The sequence below is a fragment of the Calypte anna genome, chromosome 7, assembly GCF_003957555.1.
Source record: "Calypte anna isolate BGI_N300 chromosome 7, bCalAnn1_v1.p, whole genome shotgun sequence".
Taxonomy (NCBI): domain Eukaryota; kingdom Metazoa; phylum Chordata; class Aves; order Apodiformes; family Trochilidae; genus Calypte; species Calypte anna.
Window position 1 is genome coordinate 15239872 of NC_044253.1, and position 22451 is coordinate 15262322.

Consider the following 22451-nt stretch of genomic DNA (forward strand, 5'->3'; position numbering starts at 1 on the left):
CTCCCTAAGATGACGTTCCAGCTTACACTTCGTTTGCGTATTAAGCTACACAGGGTGTCAGGTCAGCTGAGCCTGAAGAGCTCCTCTCTCCAGGGGCAGCTGGGCATTTTTTGCTCTGGGTGCCTGCTCAGCCTGACAAGAAGATGAATGAGAACATTTGTAAATTTTTGTCTTGTACAATGTATTCCCGGCTAACTTCCAGCCCTGATTTTGAAACTGGCATGTGACTGGTTCAACTGAATCTTCCCATGTCTTTCTAGCATTCCTTTTCAATTTGGGCATATTGTTCTGCTTGGTGATAGTGGCTCTGATAATTGCATGAGTCAGCCATTTTGCGCAGTTTGGCAATACACTGATCTATTGTTTTTTTCAGCTCCTTGGACAGCGTTCTTGATTCTGTGGGCTGAGAAGCACTTCTAGGATTTTATGGAGTCCTTCCTGCTCTGCTTTTTTACCCCAAACACTGTAAATGCATAGGTGGACCTTATGTCAGAGAATTAAACACACCTGCTTGCATTTAATTTTCTTCCACATTTACTATCAGCTATTTTCACATATATCTTGCACGCAAAGGAAACTCAGCTATTGAACACAGTCCCTTTCACATTCATCTGTCAGTCCTGTGAGACTGTGTTATGCCCTTGACCCTGCCCTTTTCCCCTGTCTCCTTCTCTTTCTTTCTCTGATGTTGCTAGTTTCTTGTGCTTGTAAGTCCCTTTTTCTCACTCCACCACCCTCTGATCCAGCACAAAAGGCAGCTACCCACAGAGAGGTGAAAGTGTTGCTCATGACTGTTTAAGTGTGTCCTTAATTACTAAAGAAGTGCTTCCTTGAACTGAGTAATTTGTGGTTATTAATTCATCCTATTAAGCTAGCTGTGAAGAAAGCATGGCTGGCTGTTATTTTGCACTCATTTGACAGGCACTTTATTTGGGGGTGGGTTTTATCAAGTTTTATCTCTAGCCTAGTGGCCCAGCTAATTATACCTGTTTTCACAAGCTTCAAGTGTGAAGGAGAGTTAACATATAAAGCACAAGTGTCTCAATTCTTACAAATAAATGTTTTATTTCACAAAATGTTTGAGCACATGGGTTTGAAATGTGACTTCTGCCAGTAAAACTCATATAATGGAAAAATTCAGTGAACAGTCAATAGGTTTTTGTGCCTATCGTGCTCCATATTCCAGAGAGATGTGGAAAGGGTAGATCCACCAGGACAAGCCCCAGCACTAAGGGAAGTGCTGAGCCACCATGGGATGCTTTTCAGGAGCTGTTGTTTTCCTGCTCTTCCCTCCATGAAGCATGGAATACCCTAGAGTCGAGGGTTGAGTTGGCTGTTGGAAAGGAGATCTGAGAGGTCCAGGTCAAATGCATCCACAGAAACTGAAATAATAATAGAGAAGGGCCTATGTAGGAAGTTAACTTCTTTCTATGCAGCCTGGTCAGGGGTCACAAAAAAATCTGGGGTAGAGTTCTTCTTAGAATATAACCCAAGCAAATGTGCCTCCTCCATTAGACCACTGCTAGGACAAAAACAATAAATGAAAAAGCTAAAGCTAAAGAAAAACTTAAGATCATAAAAGGTTCCTTTTTTTCTATGTCTAAGTGCCAGGTCGACTAATGGCAGGTGTTACATATTAAAAAGAATCGTTCTCAGTCAATGGATGACTCATCAGCACAGCAGGTCAGAGAGCTAAGGGCTGTAGATGGGTTTTAAGAAGAGCTGAGATAATTTTATGACCTATGAAATCTTTTGCCTGGCTGTTCTTGTATAATCAGTAAGAGAAAGGTAATCAAAGCTTGTTCCTTGGGGCACTAGCTAATGATACTAATTAGCACAGAGACAAGGCTTTGCTGAAAGCATTACAGAAAGGCATGTGCTAATTAATTAGCTGATTGTCTGGAGGAAAGTGTTCCCCTTGCTTTCTCCTTTGCCTGCAAGATTATGCAGTGGGAAGAAAGGAGAGTTTTATGCTTTTTCATAAAAGAGATGCCACTGTGGAGTAGTCCAGCATGGTGAGTCTGGGCAGCTTCCCCAGGAATGTGAATCTGTGCTGATTTTTAAAGAGAGCCCTCAAATGACTACTTCAAATTGTATTTCATTACACTAGGGGACAAAGATAGTGTTAGCTTCTTTTCAGTCTATTTGTCCTCTAGAAAGAACTGGTGCTGAAGCCAGCTATGTCCAATTCCTGATGTATATTTAGGCAAGAGCTACGGTATTCAAGTGAAGTCACAGCCTTGAGCTTCTGAGGAGTGATTTACACAGAGAACAGTTTTTGCTTGTTTCTGTGGTGCAAGAGTATAGCCAAAACCAGGCAATGGTACAGGCTGCTGGCACCACCAAAGGCTCTCAGAAAGCTTTGAAGATCAAAGATCACCCCCTCTGATGGGCTGTGGGAGTGGCTACCTTTTTCCAGCAGGACTCCGTACGATGGACTCAGGTTAGATGAAATCCTATGTCCTGATGTTGCAGTGAATGCTTTGGCTGCAAGGAGCTCAGCTCTGACAGAAGCAGTGGAGTCTGGCAGTGACCAAGTGTGGGGTTTTTTTGTTGGCTTTCTATGTTGGATAGGATCCCAAGTGATATATCTGTTTTTTTTTTTCCAGTCTGGTTTTGTGTGTGTATGTGAATGGGACTAGGCAGAAAATAGTCCCTCCATTGTTATGTGGGAGAAAATTAAAGAAAGACCAGTTCAAAAGAGCAATATAAGGCAGAGTATGTTTTTCTTTTAACTCCGTACAAATCCCTGCCTGGCCAGGCCTCCATAGTGCTCAACATTCTGCCCAACCAAGTAAAAGCCAAGTTTTGTAGCTGCAATCAGAGTTTCTCACTTTCTTTCCTCTCCCCTACACTTGAAAAAGTTGCCTCTTGTGTAACCATGTGGTACACAGGTTATCTGGGCAGAAAAAAGAGGACAAGTTGCTCCTTGAAATTCCACAGGTGCTACATAAAAGCTGCCATGGGGAAGAATACTTGGGATTTATCAGAATGACCTTAGATTTTGAGGAGCTCCTTGCAGGGAGGTTTACCCCATAGATCTCTTAGCTGGACTGCAGTGAGGCTTCCATCACCTCCCTGAGTGGCCCACTAAGACAAAGTCTAGCATTCACTTGCCTGGTACTTGTTCCAGCAGTAGTAACTGTGTCTCCCATCACTTGAGTTTGTATGGCCATACTCATCCCTAGCAATCATAAACATTATCAGTATGCATATGTGACTCAGTGAGTGCCCATGGGGCTGACTTTTACAGACCTCAAATTACCTCAAATTACCTCAAATGAGGGGAGACTTGTTCTCCAGAGCTGAGCCATTTGCTTAATGGGCCCTATTTTTAAAATAAAAGTGGCAGGGGTGGCAGTGTTACTAGGAAGAAAGACAACTACCATCTTCTTTGTGACAATGGGGGCATTAAACAAAGCTCTTTCGTCCTGAGGTTGTACTCTATCCTCAAACAAAGAGAGAGCCCACGTTGTTCTGTAAGTTTAAGGGTAGAGAGAAGCACACAGAAAGTGGAAGATTAAAATAAAAACTGCATTTTTGGTTTTGCAGGACCCATAAAAACATGGTAATGTGAGAAAAGCTGGAAGCTTGACTCATCTCAGACATCTAGGTGTCCTGGCTTCCCAAAGTGCTGAGTAACATATTTCGGAGTTGTGTATTCCCACATGTGTGAGTTACCATGTGTGGCAGAAATAAAACAACTTCCCTTTTATTATTCATGACACAACCACGTCATTCACATAAATCAGGCACAATTACCCAGAGGGCTCAAATTTACAGCATTTCTGATAAGCCAGACACCTAGGAAATTCTGTGATGGGAAAAGGCTGCACTCTGCAAGAGCACAGCAGGTAACAGTAGCCTTGTGAATGATACCCCAAAACCTCAGCTTTTGCCCTGGTACCTAAACATCTCACTGTCCTGAGGGAAACATCTGCAGAGCAATTACTGTCTTGGAAAGAGCCATGGGAAAATAAAGCAGTCGGTAACACTTGAAAAGCGTCCCAGATTCCCACTGAAAGGCTTTGTCGGAGCTGTGAACCTTCACTTTATTTAGTTGTATGCATTTTTTTTCCGGAGTGGGTAGTTAACTAAAAAAGTATCCTGTATGTTGCTGCGGTGGGAAATCTCAGCCATGATAACATTCAGCTCAAGGTTGTTATCTAGTGGGTTGTAATCTAGGGAATATGGGAATATTTCTCAAAGGAAAAGCAGGGCTTGTCACTATGTGCTCTTTAGGAGCTTAACTGTTTGTGTCTTGATAGGTCTTAGCTGGATGAGCCATGTAACACACAGAGGGACAACCACTACTTTGTGCCAACCTGAAGAGGGGTTGCCCGTATTTGATCTCTCACCACGGTACAAATTTTGTGTTGCAAACACAATTATTTTTTTCCAGAGTTTTTCATTTTATGTGAGGGGAAAAGGAGATTGGGACATTCACTCTGCACAAACCTCTCTACTTCTATCTCTGCCAACATACACGAACCAGCATGGCAGGCCATTAAATGTGTCTGTCACAGCAGGAGAAATGACAGGGCTGCCTCTAAGCATGTTGTTTCTTAGCAGGACACACTGGATGGCACAGCCCCCAGATGCTGCTCTATGCCCTGGCATCCCTCCTGCTCCCTTCTGCAGCAGAGAAGTCACAGCTCTTGTGCTGGGCATGGACAGGTGCAACAGTTGTGGCAAGATGCAGGAGAGCCTGGTGGAGCCTACAGAGATGCACCAAGCTGAGGGGCAGTCTGTGTGTGCATGGGAAGGAGAGGTGTGGGGCACACTGCCTTCCTGCATACAATCTCAAGTGGAAATGGCAGAGGAGGCTGAGCAATAGCACTTGGCACTCACTTTCAGAGTCCTCTCAGAGGACTTTAGGCAGGAGGCAGTATCACCCCTCCCTGCCCCCAGTTCTCACAGATAGCAAAATTGAAGAACAGGGCAGGGAAATAACTTAGCTAAGGTCACCCAAGGAGGCAGTGGAGGAGCTGGGAATAAAACCCAGGTTTCATGAATCACTAAACCACACTGCTTCCCCTTAGGGCTATGGATGTATTATAATAGAGCAAGATCCAGATGTGGTTTTTAACTGTCATTCAATACTCTGCGTGATATTACTCTGCCTAAGACTAATTTGGACTCCCCAGAGATTTCACTGATTCAGGGGAGCTTGATTAAGCCTGTTTGGCATGATATTGTTAGGCAGAACACCACTCATGGAAATGGGGCCTAATTCTCAAGTGCACTGGCAGGGCCTGTAGAGCTGCAGAGCCCTATCCATGCCCAGGATGATGGATAAGGATTTGAGAAATACTGTCTCCAAAAATAAAGGAGGGAGTAGAGTCAGAGCAAATAAGCTGGACCACATCAGGAGGCAGGAGGAAAACAGATGCTTGGCAGCAAATCTGTGATCAGATGTGCTGTTCCGGTGGCAACTCATCCCCTTAGAAAGTTATTATTCTCCAGCTGTTAATCTCTATTCCCTCCATTCCCTTCCCAGCCCACCAGATCAATTGTTTGTTAACTGCTACTAAAAGCAGCCTGGGTTGTTCTGAGGAAACTCCTTCAGAGATGATTGCAGAGCTGGTTTGTGCTGACCATTCAACAGAGCTGGTCAGCAGTAGTGGTAAAGAGGAGACAGAGGGAGGGTCCAGGGATGGCCACCTTTCCACTCAGCTCTGTTACATCTCAGCGGCTCATCTAGCTGCAGTCAGAGGAAGGGGTGTCAGCTGGGCAAGTATTGTTCTATACGTAAAACTGTTCATGCTTTGATATTAACAGTAAGCAGTGAGTGGGCCAAAACCTCACACCCTGAAGCTGTGATTTAAATTGATCTGTGTTCACATTTCTATCCAGGTTTGGGCTGGGGGATAGGGAAAATGGAAGAATTGTATCCTTTCATACATTTTTTTCATTAAAATTGCCCCCCACCCTGACAAACTGCAGGTGTTTTTCCTAAAAGGCCTGTTCTGGTAGTCAAATGATTGCATATCCCCTCCATTTTAGCTATGAATAGTAATTAACTACTTAACTTCTAGAGTTGGCCTATGCAATTAGAAAGTTAGATTTAAAAGACTTTAAAAATTTAAATCAAACACAGTCCTTTTCATACTTCTTCATGTTAAATAAATGTTTGTGAGTTAAATTCCTGGTTTCTATAGCAAGACTCATGTTTTGAATGTTTCATCTTAGAAATGTGTATTTCATACTGGCTTAAACTGGATGTAACATTCTTCCTTCCCTTTACAGTAGGGCTATGTGATGCTTCTGAGTGATGTTAAAACATTATTTCATCTCTGTGTTAGGAGTATAACACATGTACCCAGATGAACTGAATGGTCCTCAGCTGGTCCATAGACCATGCAGTAAATCTGTGCCAGAAACAATAGTTTCATCTTGCTGTGGAGTATTTGCATTCAGCTCCTAGATGAAGTGATTCCCATGGATACTGTGTTCTAAAAGCACTCAAGGGTCTTTGGCGATAAGAAGTACCAGGCTAACCTGCTGATGAGACCTCATGCAAGGCTGTGTTGAGGGTCCAAAGTGGTGGAGAGAGGTTGATTACATGGAGAAGGAATGCAAATAAATGGCTTTCACTCTGCAAGCTTCCCATGCAGCCCTTCTAAAGTGTGCAAGACAGCAGTTGTCATGTCTACTGATGGCAGCTTGTTCTCATTAGATACAGATGAACTAAACAACAGTTTGACAAGAACTGAAAGTGGAAAGTGATACTTCAATATTGGCATGAATCCTTCCTAATGACCTAGTCATATCAAACTGTCCTTTGTAACAAAGAAAACCTCCCAAAGCTTCCTGTGTATTTATGCATTTCTGAAAAGGCTACCAAGAAGCTAAAGCAGAAAATTCACCTTTCACTTCTATGAGATCGGCACAGGAGTCATCTCACCGTATTCTGGTAACCTAAAAAGTGGGTGGCTTACATAAATGAAACTTGATCTACAGATGCTGGAGATATATCAGCAGCTTCAGGAGAGAATTTATGTCAGTCTAACCAAGAAATCAAAATGAGAAGGAAGATTTGTCTTCTGGAGTGTCTCTTTCTCCAGCTGCCACGGGAGTTTAGATCAATTTAGCACAAATACCTAAAATTTAGGTTCACTGAGCTGAACCCACAACCTGATGGTCATGTCACAGAGACGGAAACTGCCTGACCAAGAGAAGAAAAATAAGGGCTGAAAGAGAGAAACAGAGAGTGGCCTCAGAGAAGGTAAAAAGAGACAGAAAGTTAAAGACTTGCTAACAAAAGACAGCACTTTTAAAACAAAGCCAGTTCAGAGGCTGTAACACAATGTGTCCTTCAATATCAGGTTAGCTATTCAGTCTCTGGCACTTTGCACCGTGTGAAAAGATCTCAGCTGAAGATCTTTGATAATCCAGCCAGCCGCAGTGCACTCAGGGGCATTATTCCCATAAGGCCAGCAGACAACTGCAGGGAGAGGGAGGTAGAGCTTTCCTGCTGCTGACAGACATCCTCACTGTCCTCCCTTCCCACCCATAATGAGTCATGACTCTGGAGACACTGCCCTGGGCACTGGAGAAATCCATAAACCACTAGAACATGATATTATGGACAGCTTGGAAGTGATGCTTTTCTTTTTGAATCCCATGGAGGGAAACTGTAAAGATTATGAGGGAGGTGCTTGGTGCATGTGTTCAGGACAGTGCCCTGAGGATGGGACACAAAAAAGGGACCCTGAGTTTGGGTTATGGACCCTGGGTTAGCATGCTCCAGAAGCCAGGTCTTGATGGAGTTACTGAAACTGGAAGCTTTCTGCATCTTAGCTGCCATAGCCAGCATCTGGCTACACATCTCTTTACAATCCAAATAAACTTTTATAGTTCAATAAATGAAACCTAGCCAGCCAGCTGTTTGCTTGCTCCTCAGCTACTGATAACCAGGGCCCTTATTGCAGTGCTGTAATGCCTTCTGCTTCTGCCCACAGAGATGTTGTGGAACATGATGGAGGTTGTAGTGAGGGTGGGGTTGGTCTCTTTTCACTGGTGACAGATGACAGGATAAGGGGAAATGGCTTCATGTTGCATCAAGGAGATTTAAGTTGAATATCAGGAGAAAATTCTTTACAGAAAGGGTTGTTAAGCACTAGAACAGGCTCCCCAGGGAGCTGGCTGAGTCTCCATCCCTGACTGTGTTTAAAAATCACCTGGATGTGGTGCCTGGGGACATGGTTTAGTGCTGGGTCGTCGGGAATAGGGTAACAGGGTTAGGACAATGCTGGACAAGATCATCTTGAAGGTCTTTTCCAGCCTGAGCAATTCTGTGACTGTATGATTCTATGTTTGGCTGTGGTGCCCTGTAAAATCCATTTGGCTTCAGTTCCTCAGCCTGTAGCAATTAGCCCAACTACCCAGGAGACAGGTGGGGTGATGCTGCATGAGTGTATTTACAGATGGACAGAAATATTAAACCTTCCCCCTACTTGTAAATTAAATGAGCTCTTAAAGCTCTGGTCAAGCTTGCCTGACCACCCTGCCATATTTTCTGATTTATCTCAGCAGCAGATGCAGGTCCACACTTCAGTAGTGAGTGTTGCCAGTAACAAAGAAAATCTATTTATCACCCTCCTCTTTTCCCAGGGAAATAAAAACTTGGTTATGTGGACTCCTTTGGAGTGGGAAGAGGGAGGAGCGTGGTTCCATGGCATGGTGGAAAGGCACTCTATCTCTGTTGAGCTTATGCCTGATCACCTACCCTGAATGGGTGGCCAGCCAGTGAGAAGCAAGCCCCAGAGTAGCCCACAACCTGCTGAAGTGGGATTCCCACACGGCTCCAGCTATCTCATCTCATCATCTCATCTCATCTCATCTCATCTCATCTCATCTCATCTCATCTCATCTCATCTCATCTCATCTCATCTTATCTCATCTCATTGCATTCTAGGGTTCTGAGGGAGCTGATGGAAGAACTGGCTAGGCCACTCTCCATCATTTATCACTGGTCCTGGCTAACTGGGGAGGTCCCAGATGAGTGGGGGTTGGCCAGTGTGATGCCCATCCACAAGAAGGACTGGAAGGAGGATCTGGGCAACCATAGGACTGTCAGCCTGACCTCATTGCCTGACAAGTTTATGGAGCAGATCATCCTGAGTGCCATCAAGTGGCATGTAGAAGACTAAGGGGATCAGGCACAGCCAACGTGTTTAGGAAAGGAAGGTCCTGCCTGACCAATCTCATATCCTTCTATGACTGGGTGGTCCACGTAGTGGATGAGGGGAAGGCTATGGATGTGATCTACCTCAGCTTAAGCAAATCCTTTGACATAGTCTCCCACATCATCCTCCTGGAGAAGCTGGCAGTCCATGGCTTGGACAGATGCACCTTTCACTGGGTTAAAAACTGTCTGGGTGACTGAGCCCAGAGAGTGGTAGTGAATGGTGCTGCATTCAGTTGGTGTCCAGTGACTGGTGGTGTCCCCTGGGGATCAGTAGTGGGCCTATTCAACATCTTTATTGACAACCTGGATGAGGAGACTGAGTCTACCCTAGTTAATTCATGGATGACACAAAACGGGGGGGGGGAGTGTTGATCTACTGGAGGGTAGGAAGATGCTGCAGAGGGACATGGACAAGCTGGGTCAATAGGCCAAAGCCAATGGTATAAAGTTCAACAAGATCAAGTGAAGTGTACTACACTTTGGCCACAATAGTGCCATGCAGTGCTACAGACTGGGAGAAGAGTGGCTGGAGAGTGGCGCAGCAGAGGGACCTGGGAGTACTGGTTGACAACCAGTTGAACATGAGCCAGCAGTGTGCCTGCATGGCCGAGAAGACCAGTGACATCCTGGCTTTTATCAGGAATAGTGCAGCCAGCAGGACTAGGGATGTGATTCTTGGCACTGGTGAGGCCTCACTTCAAGTACTGTGAACAGTTCTGTGCCCCTCACTTCAAGAAAGATAATGACTTGGTTGTCAGGTGTCACATGGCGCCTGTTCCCCCCAGCACCCTTCTTCCTCTCCTAGCCAGCTGAATGACCATCCCTGTGTGAGGGATCTGGCCTCACTGCACTAACTGAGCACATGTTTGGATAGAGAATTTGTGAAGTCTGTGTCTGCCTTAAAAAATGGAAGCTGGACTTTTGGATTTGTAAATGAGCTTCAACCCCACCTGTTGCTCAAGTCCTGGGTGTGCTGCAAGACACATTATATTGCTAAAGTCACCTGATTTACTCTATTTTTCTCTTCTATTGTCCCTTCTTTTCTTTGCATTCCACATTCTTCTTTTTACTGTTTTTTAAGTTGCAGAAATGAGTAAGGAAGCAGGTTTACATGGTGTGAGATGTTAAGAGAAACCTTATGCTAGCATGGACACTGTGTCAGGGGCAAATGTGTCTGAGTGTTTGAGACCACTTGCACTGGACAGCAACCACAGAATCACGGGGATAGGAAAACCTGATGTCTTGAATACTGCAGAAAAAACAGCCAGCCTTGATCCTCATTCTGGGAAACAACAGCTGCTGCCAGGATAATTTTATCCTCCTGCTTACACAAGAGAGAAGATCTATTTTACAAACATCCCGTGATCTTCTGGACCCCTATATGCGGTCATTCCAGGTCAGAGTTGCATCACTGGAGTGGCAGGTCCATATTCTGACCTGCTTTTTTGCTCTCTTCCCACAGATTCTTCCTTCCTTGAGTGCTCTGAGCCTAGAGACCCTATTTTTTCCTCTCCTAATTGTGTGGGTTATCACTGCATCCTCTACCCAAAGACTTTTTGGGTCTTGCAGGACGGGAGGAAAGGTTTGCTCAGTCATACTCAGTGTAGTGACTCAGTTAACACTCAAAAACAAACAACCATTGAAGAGAAGAGCAGTTTTCCCTGCTTGCAGGATGCAAGGTGTGAAAGATAAGAAGGAATTCTCATGCTCTTATCAATACTTAGTGCTGAACTATTTGGCTTTTCCTGACATTACACTTCTTACTGTCTGCCTGAGTGCAAAGGAAGAGACACAAAATAATTTTAAAGAGAGACATTTTCCATCTCACTGTCTTCCCACAGCAGCTATCTGCCCTGCTGCACCTGTGATTGGCACAGACAGCATCTCTGATTAACTCCCAGAAAGACTTCCCAGATGAAAGTTTTTCTAATGAAAAAACAACAGAGAGAGAGAGAAAAATCTCAAAATTATTCTTATTTTTTTTAGGGAGTGGCAAGAGAAGAAAGCCTGGAATGTTTCATTTTATAATCTGGCATTTTGTTATTTTCTCGTTTGTTTGAAATAACTCTCTGGCTCCACACTTTCTTTTGAAAACATTCAGAAGATAAAAAAATCCCCAAGCCTTTCAGAGGAGCTAAAAATGAAAATTGTTGGCATTTCTGGAGAAGCAAATTGGCTTCAAAAGGGACAGAAAATGGCTGAAAGTTGAACAAACCTTTGTACAAACCTTTGTATTTCAAGCAACTAAATTTCTTTGAAAATGTAATTTCCTTCAGATTCTTACAGCACCAATTTTTTTTTTCTTTAACTCTCGCCTTAGAATTGCTCTGAGTCCAATCACACATTTAGCTCTGTACTGTAATTATGGTATTGGAAGTGCAGCCAAAAGCAAGAGTGCTCCTGATTGCCTCTTGAGGCCACGTCATAGCACTGAGGATGCCTGGGAGGGTTGCTTTCAAGACACGTTTTTATTTAGTTGGCAATGGTCACTTGGCATCTGTGCAATCAAAGTACCCCCATATTTAACACTGAGCTATGAATGCTGACAATTGGTGGGTTAATCATTATGGAAATACTGACTGATTCTTGAGTCAAATGTCAGGTGGTGCCAAAGAGCAGAGCCTCAGGAAAAAGGGCAGAGTCAGCTCTGACTAATGCTATAGATAAAGTGGCTGTTATACAAAAACCTGTCTTCCAACACAACACTTGTGTCACATCAACATCAGAACCACAAAGTCACTCTCCTTTCTGGTGAAAAACAGTAAACGCCATTAGTTACGATCTGAATTGAGCCATAGTCCAGGGTTCTCAAAGCCTTCAACGAGGTACAACTAATTACTCTGTTAGTCCTGCTGACAAAATGTTCAGGCTGCTGGGGGTTATTTACATAGAGCTTAGAGGAAAAAGAAAGGGGGGAAAAAAAAAAAAAAAGCTTTGGAATTAGCCATACATGAAGTTAGAAACTAAAAATTAGAAGGTTTCCAAGCAGTGGAGGCAAAGGGGTCTGAAGCATGTCCACCACAGGTATAGCACCAGTAAAAATTGATACCAGGGTTTAAGATGATCCTAGTCAATGACTGACAAAAATGGCTGTGAAGGTAGGGCCAGGCCTCTTGATTTAGCTCTGACTTTCTACAGTCCTGTTTATTGAGGGCTGAAGAACCAAAAATAGAGGCAACAGTCATAGCAGCCAATGCTTGCAGTCCCTCCCTGAAGTATTTAAAATAAAGACTGTCATCTTCAACAGTGACTCAGGATTTTGAAGATTTCCAGTTTTGGCTGCCCAGTATAACAGAAAGTAAAAAGAGCATGATTTCACATGGGTTGGTCCTCTCTCAGCACCACTGATCTAGATATACCACTGGGCCTTTTGGGACCATGTTGGTTCACTCATCAACTATGCCCACAGATGTTTGTTCTGATAGTCCTTTCAGCCAGTCCTAGGGCAGCAGAAGGTGCAATACATTCAGCAGAATTGTTTTTGGAAAGGCAGAAGAAGTTCCAAATCCTATTTTTCTGAGCTTACTGCTGGTTGCAAATACATGACTCTTAAAGGTTAGGGGGAACAATATGCAACATGCAGTTGGGGATCCCATGGGATTGTGTGTAACTATTGTTCACCAGCATTAACAATGGGATTCCCATCATCAAATTTTTACTTGGCTTCTAACTCTGGGGCAATTCTAATAATTTTTTTCAAATCCATGGCTGTAGCAGGAGAGAGTGGCCTTTGCTTAAGGGACAACTGTGAGGCACAGCTGGGATGGAGATTGGATGCACTGTTACAGTGTATGAAAAAAGGCTGAAAGCCCTGCATGGCTGTGTGTCCCATTTATAATACGAAGCATTCTTGTAGATTGACAGATCTCCTGCCCTTCAGCAGATGGGGAGCCTAAATGGCCAGCTAAGAGTAGATGCTAAATTTTTAACCAGAGAAATGGCATTGTGATGAATCCCAACTAAACAGAATATTGTCATTAACACATTATTAAAAACACCTAGTGCCTTACAAATGCAAACAATAAAATCCTTTTGGGAGTGTCAGTGTCCCCCTTCTCTTTAAATGCAGTTCTATTTTTTTAGTACATGGCTGCTTTTTGGTACTCAGCCTGATTTGCTTCTTTTGCTCCACAGCTCCTGCTATTCCACAGCTGTAGAGGAGCAAGATATTTTCTGTGTCCTACAAGCAGTGGTGCATGCTTACCTTGTCCTCCATAAGGTTTTATTGTTCAAGAAACAGTGCAAAGCACATCTTTCTTCATATTCTGACTCTGCTTTGGTGACTCAGAGAGGGGTACAGCTTTCTGACTCACAAGGACTGATGTCACTTGAGAGAAAGTTGGGTGCCTCATCACTTTGTGCCACAATCTAAGAGGCATCTAAGCAGAATCCATGAAATTAGGATTTGACCTCAGAATAGGTCTCTGGAGAGCATGTGGAGACTAAGAGCACTAAGTTCATACAGGACAATTGATCTGTCTCGGTGGAGTGGGTTGCTGTCATGCAGTTCCCAGTTAGGTATCTGGGAAAACGTGAGAGGTGCTAAGCCAGGTATAAAAAAATGAATTGATCTGGCCTATCTATCTGAACTTGAACCACAATATATATATATAGTCCCTTCTTAGAAAATGCTGTTAAAGTGCTGTTTCTCATCCCATCAATTCCCATTTCTCTTTGCATCTGACTTCAGCTGGATAACTTTCCCTTGGACTGTATTTTCTGAAGAGCAAATCCTAAAAGGACTACCATAATCCCACCAATGTTAAAAGAAGAGGAGATGTAGAGCAGAGCTCCTGCAACAGCCCAGCGAAAAGGATACTCACGTTGCAGACAACAACTGGAAGAGCTCAGCTTGTTGAGTTTAGTGAAATGAAGGCTGAAAGGGATAGGATGGGCTGCCACAGATATGTCAGGGGTCTAAATTTTGGGGATGAAAGAGCTGTATTTAACTCAAGTACAATGTTGGCACAAGAAAAGCTGGGTACAGGCTGCCCATGAATGTATCTAGACAATGGGAATAGAAAAAAAAAAAACAGGAACACAACAGTAAAAACAACAACAAAAAATCAAGTAATTTTCAGATAATAAAGCCATAGGAATGGAGCTGACAGAGGCCTTTGGAGATCTGCTCATTTTTGGCCTCTTGGGAGTATGACAACTGCTCCTAAAAGAGAAAATCCAGAGACCATTTTGACAGTGCTGCCACAACAATTTTTTTTACAGTTTACTGAAAAGAAGATTGTCCCCTGCATGTTCTTCATATTATTTTTCTCACTTTGTCTGAATGCTTGCATAGGAGAACATGAAATATTAAAATTAATAATTTGCAGTAATTTCACAGCCCTCCAATCTGACAGTGCTTGATGCATAATTGGGTGAGAAATATTGCTGTACTGAAGCCCTCTGCTCCAAAATCCTGTAATTTTCTGTAGCTAATACATTCTCTGTTCTAGATACACTCATGAGACAGGTTATGGGGCTAAGTCTGAGGAAAATGCAGCTCCCTATTTTTCTCACCCCCAGACAACAGAAGGGGCAGCTAAGTTCACCCCTGGCTCCCAGTCCCACCTCCGCTGCTCCCCATCCCCATGCTCCTGCCTCAGGGCTGTGGCAGCAAAAGCATGTCCTCATGCTGCTGAAAAGCCATGAGCCCCTGCTCTCCCTTTCATGAACTTCTCTGTGCCCCTTTCCTTCTTTCACCTGCTTGTCTTATCCATTTAGTGGTCATTCTCTTCCAGATCTGAGACTCATTTTGGCAGTGGGTAGAAAGATTTCCCAATAAAACCTAGTCCTCCATCCACTTGGAGACTAGAGGTGCTACTTTCCTACAAATAAATATCAGAAAGAGCTTTTTTTGGCCTCATGTCTCTGCCTCTGCACAGGAACCTGTCTCACCAGTAGTTCCCCAGACTGGGGTGAGCTAAAGTGTCAAGTCCTTGTATTTCAAATATCCATGTATGGATTCTTTCCACAGGCTGTGAAAATATCCTCAAAAAGCTCTTCTGGGGCTTAGAGCATTACTGTTCCAGTCTACACTGTCATTTAGTTCCCTGGGTAGTAGAGAAATTGGGAGTGGAGAATGCCAGATCTGGCTTTACTTTGGCTATACAAATGTATAACTGAGCAGCAAAAAGTCAGAGGAAAGCATAAATCTCACTGCTGCGCTCCAGTGCTCTGGGAGTTTTTCACGTCCCTCTGGAATCCAGAGAGAGTTTTCAGTTTGTAAGCCTAAATGCACTTTACTGACAGAGCCAAATCCAGTCTTAACACAAGGCCATGTAAGTCAGGGGAGTTTCATTAGGAATGCATTAGAAATTGCATCTCTGCTTTAGGGGTTATATATTACGGGAGTTGCTGAGCCAATCTGCCTTTATAAAATGTCAGAAGTAATAAAGAACAAGCCTTGTACCAGTGTGTTTTCACTCCTCACCCTGAGATTATCAGATCACTGCAGACACCAAATCACTCCTGCAAGACAAGAGTAAAAATCATAGAATCATAGAATCATAGAATTAGCCGGGTTGGAAGGGACCTCAGAGATCATCTAGTCCAACCCTTGACCCACCAGAGCAGTTGCTAGACCATGGCACTGAGTGCCACATCCAGTCTTTTTTTAAATGTCTCCAGGGACAGAGAATCTACCACCTCACCGGGCAGTCCATTCCATAGCCTAATCACCCTCTCCGTGAAGAAATTCTTTCTAATATCTAACCTAAACCTCCCCTGGCACAACTTAAGACTGTGTCCTCTTGTCTTGTTGAAGGTCGTCTGTGAAAAGAGTCCAGTTCCCACCTCGCTACAGCCTCCTTTCAGGTAGTTGTAGACAGCAATGAGGTCTCCCCTGAGCCTCCTCTTCTTCAGGCTGAACAGCCCCAGCTCTCTCAGCCTCTCCTCATAGGGCCTGTGCTTGAGTCCCTTCACCAGCCTGGTTGCCCTCCTTTGGACCTGTTCCAGGACCTCTACATCCTTCTTAAACTGAGGGGCCCATGTTTTGCTCTGCTCTGCTGTCTGATACACTGTCTCTCAAGACTCCTGCAGAACATTTCTGTAACATTATACTTTCATCTCCTAAATAGCAAAGTGGAATTTTCTCCATTTCACCAAAGACCAAACTGAGCATAAGACTGTATGAATTCCCAAAAATGCACCCAGAGCCTGCTCATATCTTCAAGTCAACAGACAAGTCAAATCTTTAGGGGGCGAAATAACACTGGGGATTCATACTGCAGCTTCCCATCGACTTTTGCATGGGCCAGGTGGGTGCCTGTATTTTAAAATGTGTGCATACATGAGTTATGTGTTCAAGGTCATACTGACAGCTCTTTCAAAGCCTGAAAGGAGGGGAATGAAAGCATCCTGACACACCCTCATCCACTGAGAAAGCAACAAGTCAGGATGGGCAGTGTCCAGGATCTGTCAGCATTTTCCCATTCAAGCAGAGCTGTGTTCCTCACAGACAGGTAGCAGCTCTCATTGCACTCTTCTTCCTTGTTTCCTTGTCGTGACAAATTCCTGGCCTCACAGAGGCTGGGACCCTGCTGAGCCACAGCAGAGACATCAAGTGCTATTTGTGGCTCCTGCAAAGTTGCTGCATCTCAGACATCCCAAGTATTTTAAATATAAAACAGAGCTTTGGAAGGCATGTTTCTCCTGCAACATTCTTCCCATTGCACCCATATGCATGGGCTTGGCTTTCCAAACAACAGCTCTACTGAGGAGCTAGCTTTGTTATTAATAAGATGGTTTTGTTTATGTAGGTTTAAGTGATGTTAAAATTAAAGTGAAGTTATGATTCAGCTGACTTCAAGTTTTCTCAGCTCCTTGCCTTTGCACACACAGTTTGCCCTGCACTTGTTTGCCTTGGCAGGGCCTGAGCCTAATAGTAACAATTTCATCTTCCATTTATAGGCATCTGCACTCCATGTAATTCTTCTAAAGTAGAACACTTCTCAGAGTGAGCAAGGGAGACATGTAAAGCCATGCGTGCAAAAGCAAAAATCTTTGCAGGATCTCAGCTTCTTCACATAAGGAACAGCTTTGTCTCTGGCCTTTGAGGAAAACAAGTAGAAAAGGGAAAATGTCCCATCTTTGACTTTGGATCTTGGAAAAAAAAAGGAAAATGGTCACAAGCCTACAAAATTTTACAATCAGTGTATGTTGCTTGGCAAACTTCCAGGGCAAATGTAGGAAAGCTGTAAACTTGTAGAGTTGGATATGTCACCAGAGATATATTCTGCATAGAGAGATGTATTAATTTTTTTTTTTAGATATGTAGACTTCAAGCAACCACTGTACTTGCAACTATCTTTTCCAAGAGACCGGGTTTGGGTTTCCACCCAGACTGCTGATTGCACCTGATTGCTGTGCAGCCTGCAAAGAATAGCATCCTTTCTGTTAATCATGAGCCAGACCTTCTTGCAGGTTTATCCTTTGAATCAGTGCTTGTTCTGGAACTTCTGCCTGATTTTTTTTAAATGCAATTGATTTTTTTTTTTTTAAATTTAACATTCAAAGGAGGTCTGCAACAGGGATTCAGCATTTTGGGAAGCAATATTCAAGGAAGATCTTTAAACTTTGCCTTCAGGGTCCACAGAAATAGAAACATCAATGAGATCCTGGCTGCAGGAAAGACAAGGAGAACCACAGCCACAGCATTACCTGGTGAGAGCAGCTTGACACTCATAAAAATGAGAACTGTCTTCTTTCAGTGCCACTTACTCTGCTTTGCCTCAGCACATGTTGGACCTTAAGAATGGACTTTATCATCAAACTGATAAAATGAAGTGGATGGAGGGAGGTAGTTTTGCTTCAGCTTAAACCTAATTGCCTTTGCAGTACAAGCATCCCTCCCTTTGGGCAAGGAGCCTTCCTCACCACCCTGTCCCCCACCCAGAGGACCTTAAATGCTTCCAGCTTCCTGGCTTAGCATTGGTATATATGGGGCTTCTCCCTCCCCAGCTTGACCTCTCTGAGAGGCCCTTATTTTCAGAAAATCTGAGATGTGGCCTGCTCAGACAGCACCCCTTTTGCAGGATCTCAGCCTACATGGGGATTATGTGTGACACTCATGGTTCATCAGGGGCAGTTTTCACCAGAGTGGTTCACCTGCCTGATACAGCAAGACTTCCAACTTCTGATGTTCTGATGTTCCTGACCCTCTATTCCAAACTCATGCTCATGGCACATCTGACTTGCTGAGACTCCAGCTCCTCATCAAAGTGAATACCACCTCATCCTTTTCCTCTTCTCTCAAGAACATGGGCCAACACTGCTCTTCTCATTCTCCAGGGGTGGGCAAAAAAATCCACAAGAGCATACCTGGAAGTAACAGAGAAATGATCAGATTTTGCAGTGCTGGGAAAGACAGAGAAAGTGTAATATTCTGGGCAGCAGCATGTGACTGGATGGAGTCCAGATATGTAGGCAGAGCTCCTGGTGCAGAGCTCTTTCCCCTGATTATCTGGTCCTGGCAACATATCCAGCCTTAGCATGTCTTCCATGCTAGGTGCAGTTTGACTCCTGTGCCTGTCTGTTGTGCCACATCCCTGTCTCAAATCTGCTTCCCATTTGCCAGGAACCAGATTCTCTGCTGTTTCTGGGGAACTTTCCCTAATCTGTTCAGCCATGACCTAGGCCCAGGTACTGGATGGCAGCTCATGAATCTCACACTGCAAGGACTGACCACAGACTGAAAACCTCCCAGTGGAAGACTGCTTTTTAGGACTGTGTAATGCTCCCTTCCGAAAATTACTGGTTACTCAGTCACTTCTGCATAAACAGGAACTTTGTCCCTAGCTCCTTTCCAAGTGCTGCAAGGCCAGCAGCTGGCGTGCTATCCTATCATCTTTAAGACAGCATCATCCCCCAAAACATCAGAGATGCATATTGTGTTCTGGCTTTCCAGTAATCAGATTCACTAGCACTTCCGCTGAAGTTACAGTCCCTGGAGTAAAACCGCCTACATTTTGCACAAAATCAGCAAGCCAGGATTGCAGCTCTCCTCTGCTTGCCCCCAGCAGATGATCTGCCTAACTCCAACCAGAAGCTCTGTGGAGCAAAGGCAGTAAGAATTGTGCAGTGATAAAGTCACATAGGGTCTGTTTTAATTAAGTTACTGTTTTTCCTTACAGAATTATCCTCTTCCTTAGTGCTGCTTGACAAGGGGCTGGCTGGGAGAACACCCTGTGTTTGTTGCTGCTTCAGGGACCCTCAGCAGTAGGTTCCAGCTGCCCCTGGTTCTGGGGATGAAGGATGCCTAAATCAGGTTACCTTGGAGCTGTTGCTTACTGTGAATTCTGAATGTACAGTACTCTTATGTTTGCTTTAAAGCTGAGCTTGCAGGTTGAAGATTGATCTCTACATCTAGGATGAGCCCCGGGGGACTCCTCACCATGTCACCTGTCAGCAACCCTGCCTGACCCAAGCACGTCTTGCAAATTGCACACAGTCTGTTAAAAACGCTGACTCTATGTTTAAAACTTTTTATTGAGAGAGACATAAGTAAAGCAGCGCTCTGCAGCACGCTGGGCGGCCGGGGAGCCATAGCCCCACCACCGGCTCCCAAGTTCGATAAAGTAAAACCGGTTCTTACATACTTTTAGTAACCCCCTTCCCCTTAGTCTCTTATCAGTTTATCATTGGTTTTCGTTTTGCGGGCTTTCCCAGCATTGGTTCTTGCTTCGCGGGCTTCGTTCTGTTGCTGAGGGGAATGGTCACGTGACGTCCCTGTTTCGCGGGCCCCTGCGGTCGGCCCCTCCTCCTGTTTTTCTGGCTTTTCTTATAAGTACGCTTAAACATACACCCCAAAACAACAGGATACAACATGCTATCTCAACCAACTGACGAAACAAACATTATTAAATTGAAAGATACACTCAACAAAACAATAAACTACAATTTTAAACCCTTATTTTTCACAGTCACCCTGAACAGCTGCCCTTGCTTTCACTGTGAGGCTGTTACCTTTTAGGCATTTGGGATTGGAAAAACAACTGATGCAGTCTAGTAGTTACTTTCTGGGGATATATGGGCCTTTCTGAGCAACTGTCAAGTTCTATGCAAGTGGTGAAGTGAATTTTTTCTGCTGTATCTGCTGGGTCTGGAAGAAGGATACTCTCAGTGTACTGTTCATTTTGTCTGAGGCATGGGAGTGGGGCAGACAGGTGGGTGAGTATATAATTCCTGTTCTCGGTGCAGCTAGGGGGAGTGTAGTCCTTTTATCCTCCTGTGCTTCAGCCAGCACTTTCCACCTTGACATTTCCCATCCTTCCATCATCTCTAGCCTCGTCTGCCCTCACCTTCTCCTTTAAATATCCTGCTTCTATCTTTTTTTCCTATACCTTTCTGCCTTTTAGCTTCACCTCTGGTGTGCTCTCTGGGTGTGCCAAGCCACTGTCTCTTTGTCCAGCTGCAGCCTCTACAGCTGCTTTGGCTTTCTGGGCTTTCTTTTCTTTGGGCCTCCCTCTCAACACCCTGAGGTAGCAAATCTCAGAAAGCCACCAGCAGAAAGGTTTCTGACCTACTGCTTTCTCAAAGGGAGGAGTTTGGGTTCTCTTAAGCAATTTTTGAAGATGCTCTGTCAGCAGAGGGAATGTGGAGGCCCATGGCACTATCTGGGGAAATCGTTAACTCCTCATCTGAACTGAGCGAGGTGCTGTGAAGAAAGTGTATGAGCACAATGTTATTCATGGAATACCTTGCAGGGGACCAGAGGAATAACATGGGGAGAAGAATGGACTAGAAAGGAGAGACAAAGTCAGAAAGAGCTGAGAATCCAGGGGAGAGGTGAATACCTCAGTCAAAGAGAGGAAGAGGCCTGAAGGCCTGATAAGACCTGTCAGGGAAAGGTTGTGGGGTCCAAATGAGAAGGAAAAATCTCTGTAGCCCTGGTTATGCTGGTATCCTAAGTCTGTGGAGCTTAGTAGGGGAGAGTTTGAGTGAACAGAACAGGTGGATCCCATCCTTTAATCCCCAAATTGTGATAGGTTTTTCTATTTAGAAGATATTAATGGATGCTAGGGGTTTTCTGAGTATTGTTTTTTTGAGGAGGTCATCTGAGTTTGAAATACATTCTTCAGCTCCACTGCATGTGAGAAGAAGGGATTGCTCTTGTCCTTTGAGAACTGGACATAAAACACCAGAAATGGACTTGATCTGCCCAAGGCCTGACAGTGAATCTGTAGGAGACCAGGGAACTGAGCAATATGGAGCTCAGAAATCCTAAACAGCAGCTTCTCTCCTTGGGATAGAGGACTTCTTTCAAGATGGTATGTTCTTGCCAGAAAGGGTAAAAAGACAGCTTGGTTTAAGGTCACTGCCAGGAAAAGAAAAACAAAGTGGAGGCAGTTCAGAGGAGGAATGGCCAAAATGACCAGAGGTGGCTGAGCTAGCTTGGTTTATGAGCTGCAATTGAGAAAGTGAAATCTACCCAGCTTGGCAAAATGACAGTGAAGAGCTCAGACTCACAATCAAGTTGCCACAACTTCTAACAGTAAATTGGTTGAGAGAGTCAGTGGCAGAGTCTTGATAAACCTCCAGGTTGCTGAAGGATGTAAATGCCAACGCTAGAGAGGAAATGGTTTTGGACCTGTACCAGGTCCTGGCTGAGACTCATGGTTCTGCTTTGACTTTACCACTGCAGATGGCCATACTGAAAATGAGTCCCCTACACATATGCAGCTGTAGCACAGGCTGATCTTTGCCACCTCACCATTGGAGCAACACGAAAAGTGAGAGCTCTTGTGCAGTGTCATTTCCTCTTCTTCAGGTTCTGAACTGAAATCAATGTGTGTTGGCACTGCCTGTGAACCAGAAGCTTGAAGGGAACAGCAATATACTGTTTTTGCAAAATAATATAGCAGCATTGGGTTTAAACATTGACCAAGGAATGGATGGTCTCAGTTCCCCATGGAACAGTGGAATGGGCTTGCCAATGTCGATCAGGTTTTTGCTCATGATGTACCCTAGAGGGTCAGCTGAGGGGATAAACTAAATTGTTTTTAGTTTGTGTAAAACATCTAGTCCTATGCAAGCTCTCCATGAGTGATACTGGTGGGGTCTCATAAGTGAGCCTTGGAGTTAACACTGTCTTGATAAACTTGAAACAGATTGCTTTACATGAAACTTCTGTTTCTGGATGTGTGGAGGCTCAGGCAGATGTCACAGCATTCATTGTGGTTAAAACATATTTTCAAGATCTCCTTCCAAACCACAAGGGTGAGAAATGTCAAAAGAAACCAAACTAAGCTTCCAACATAAT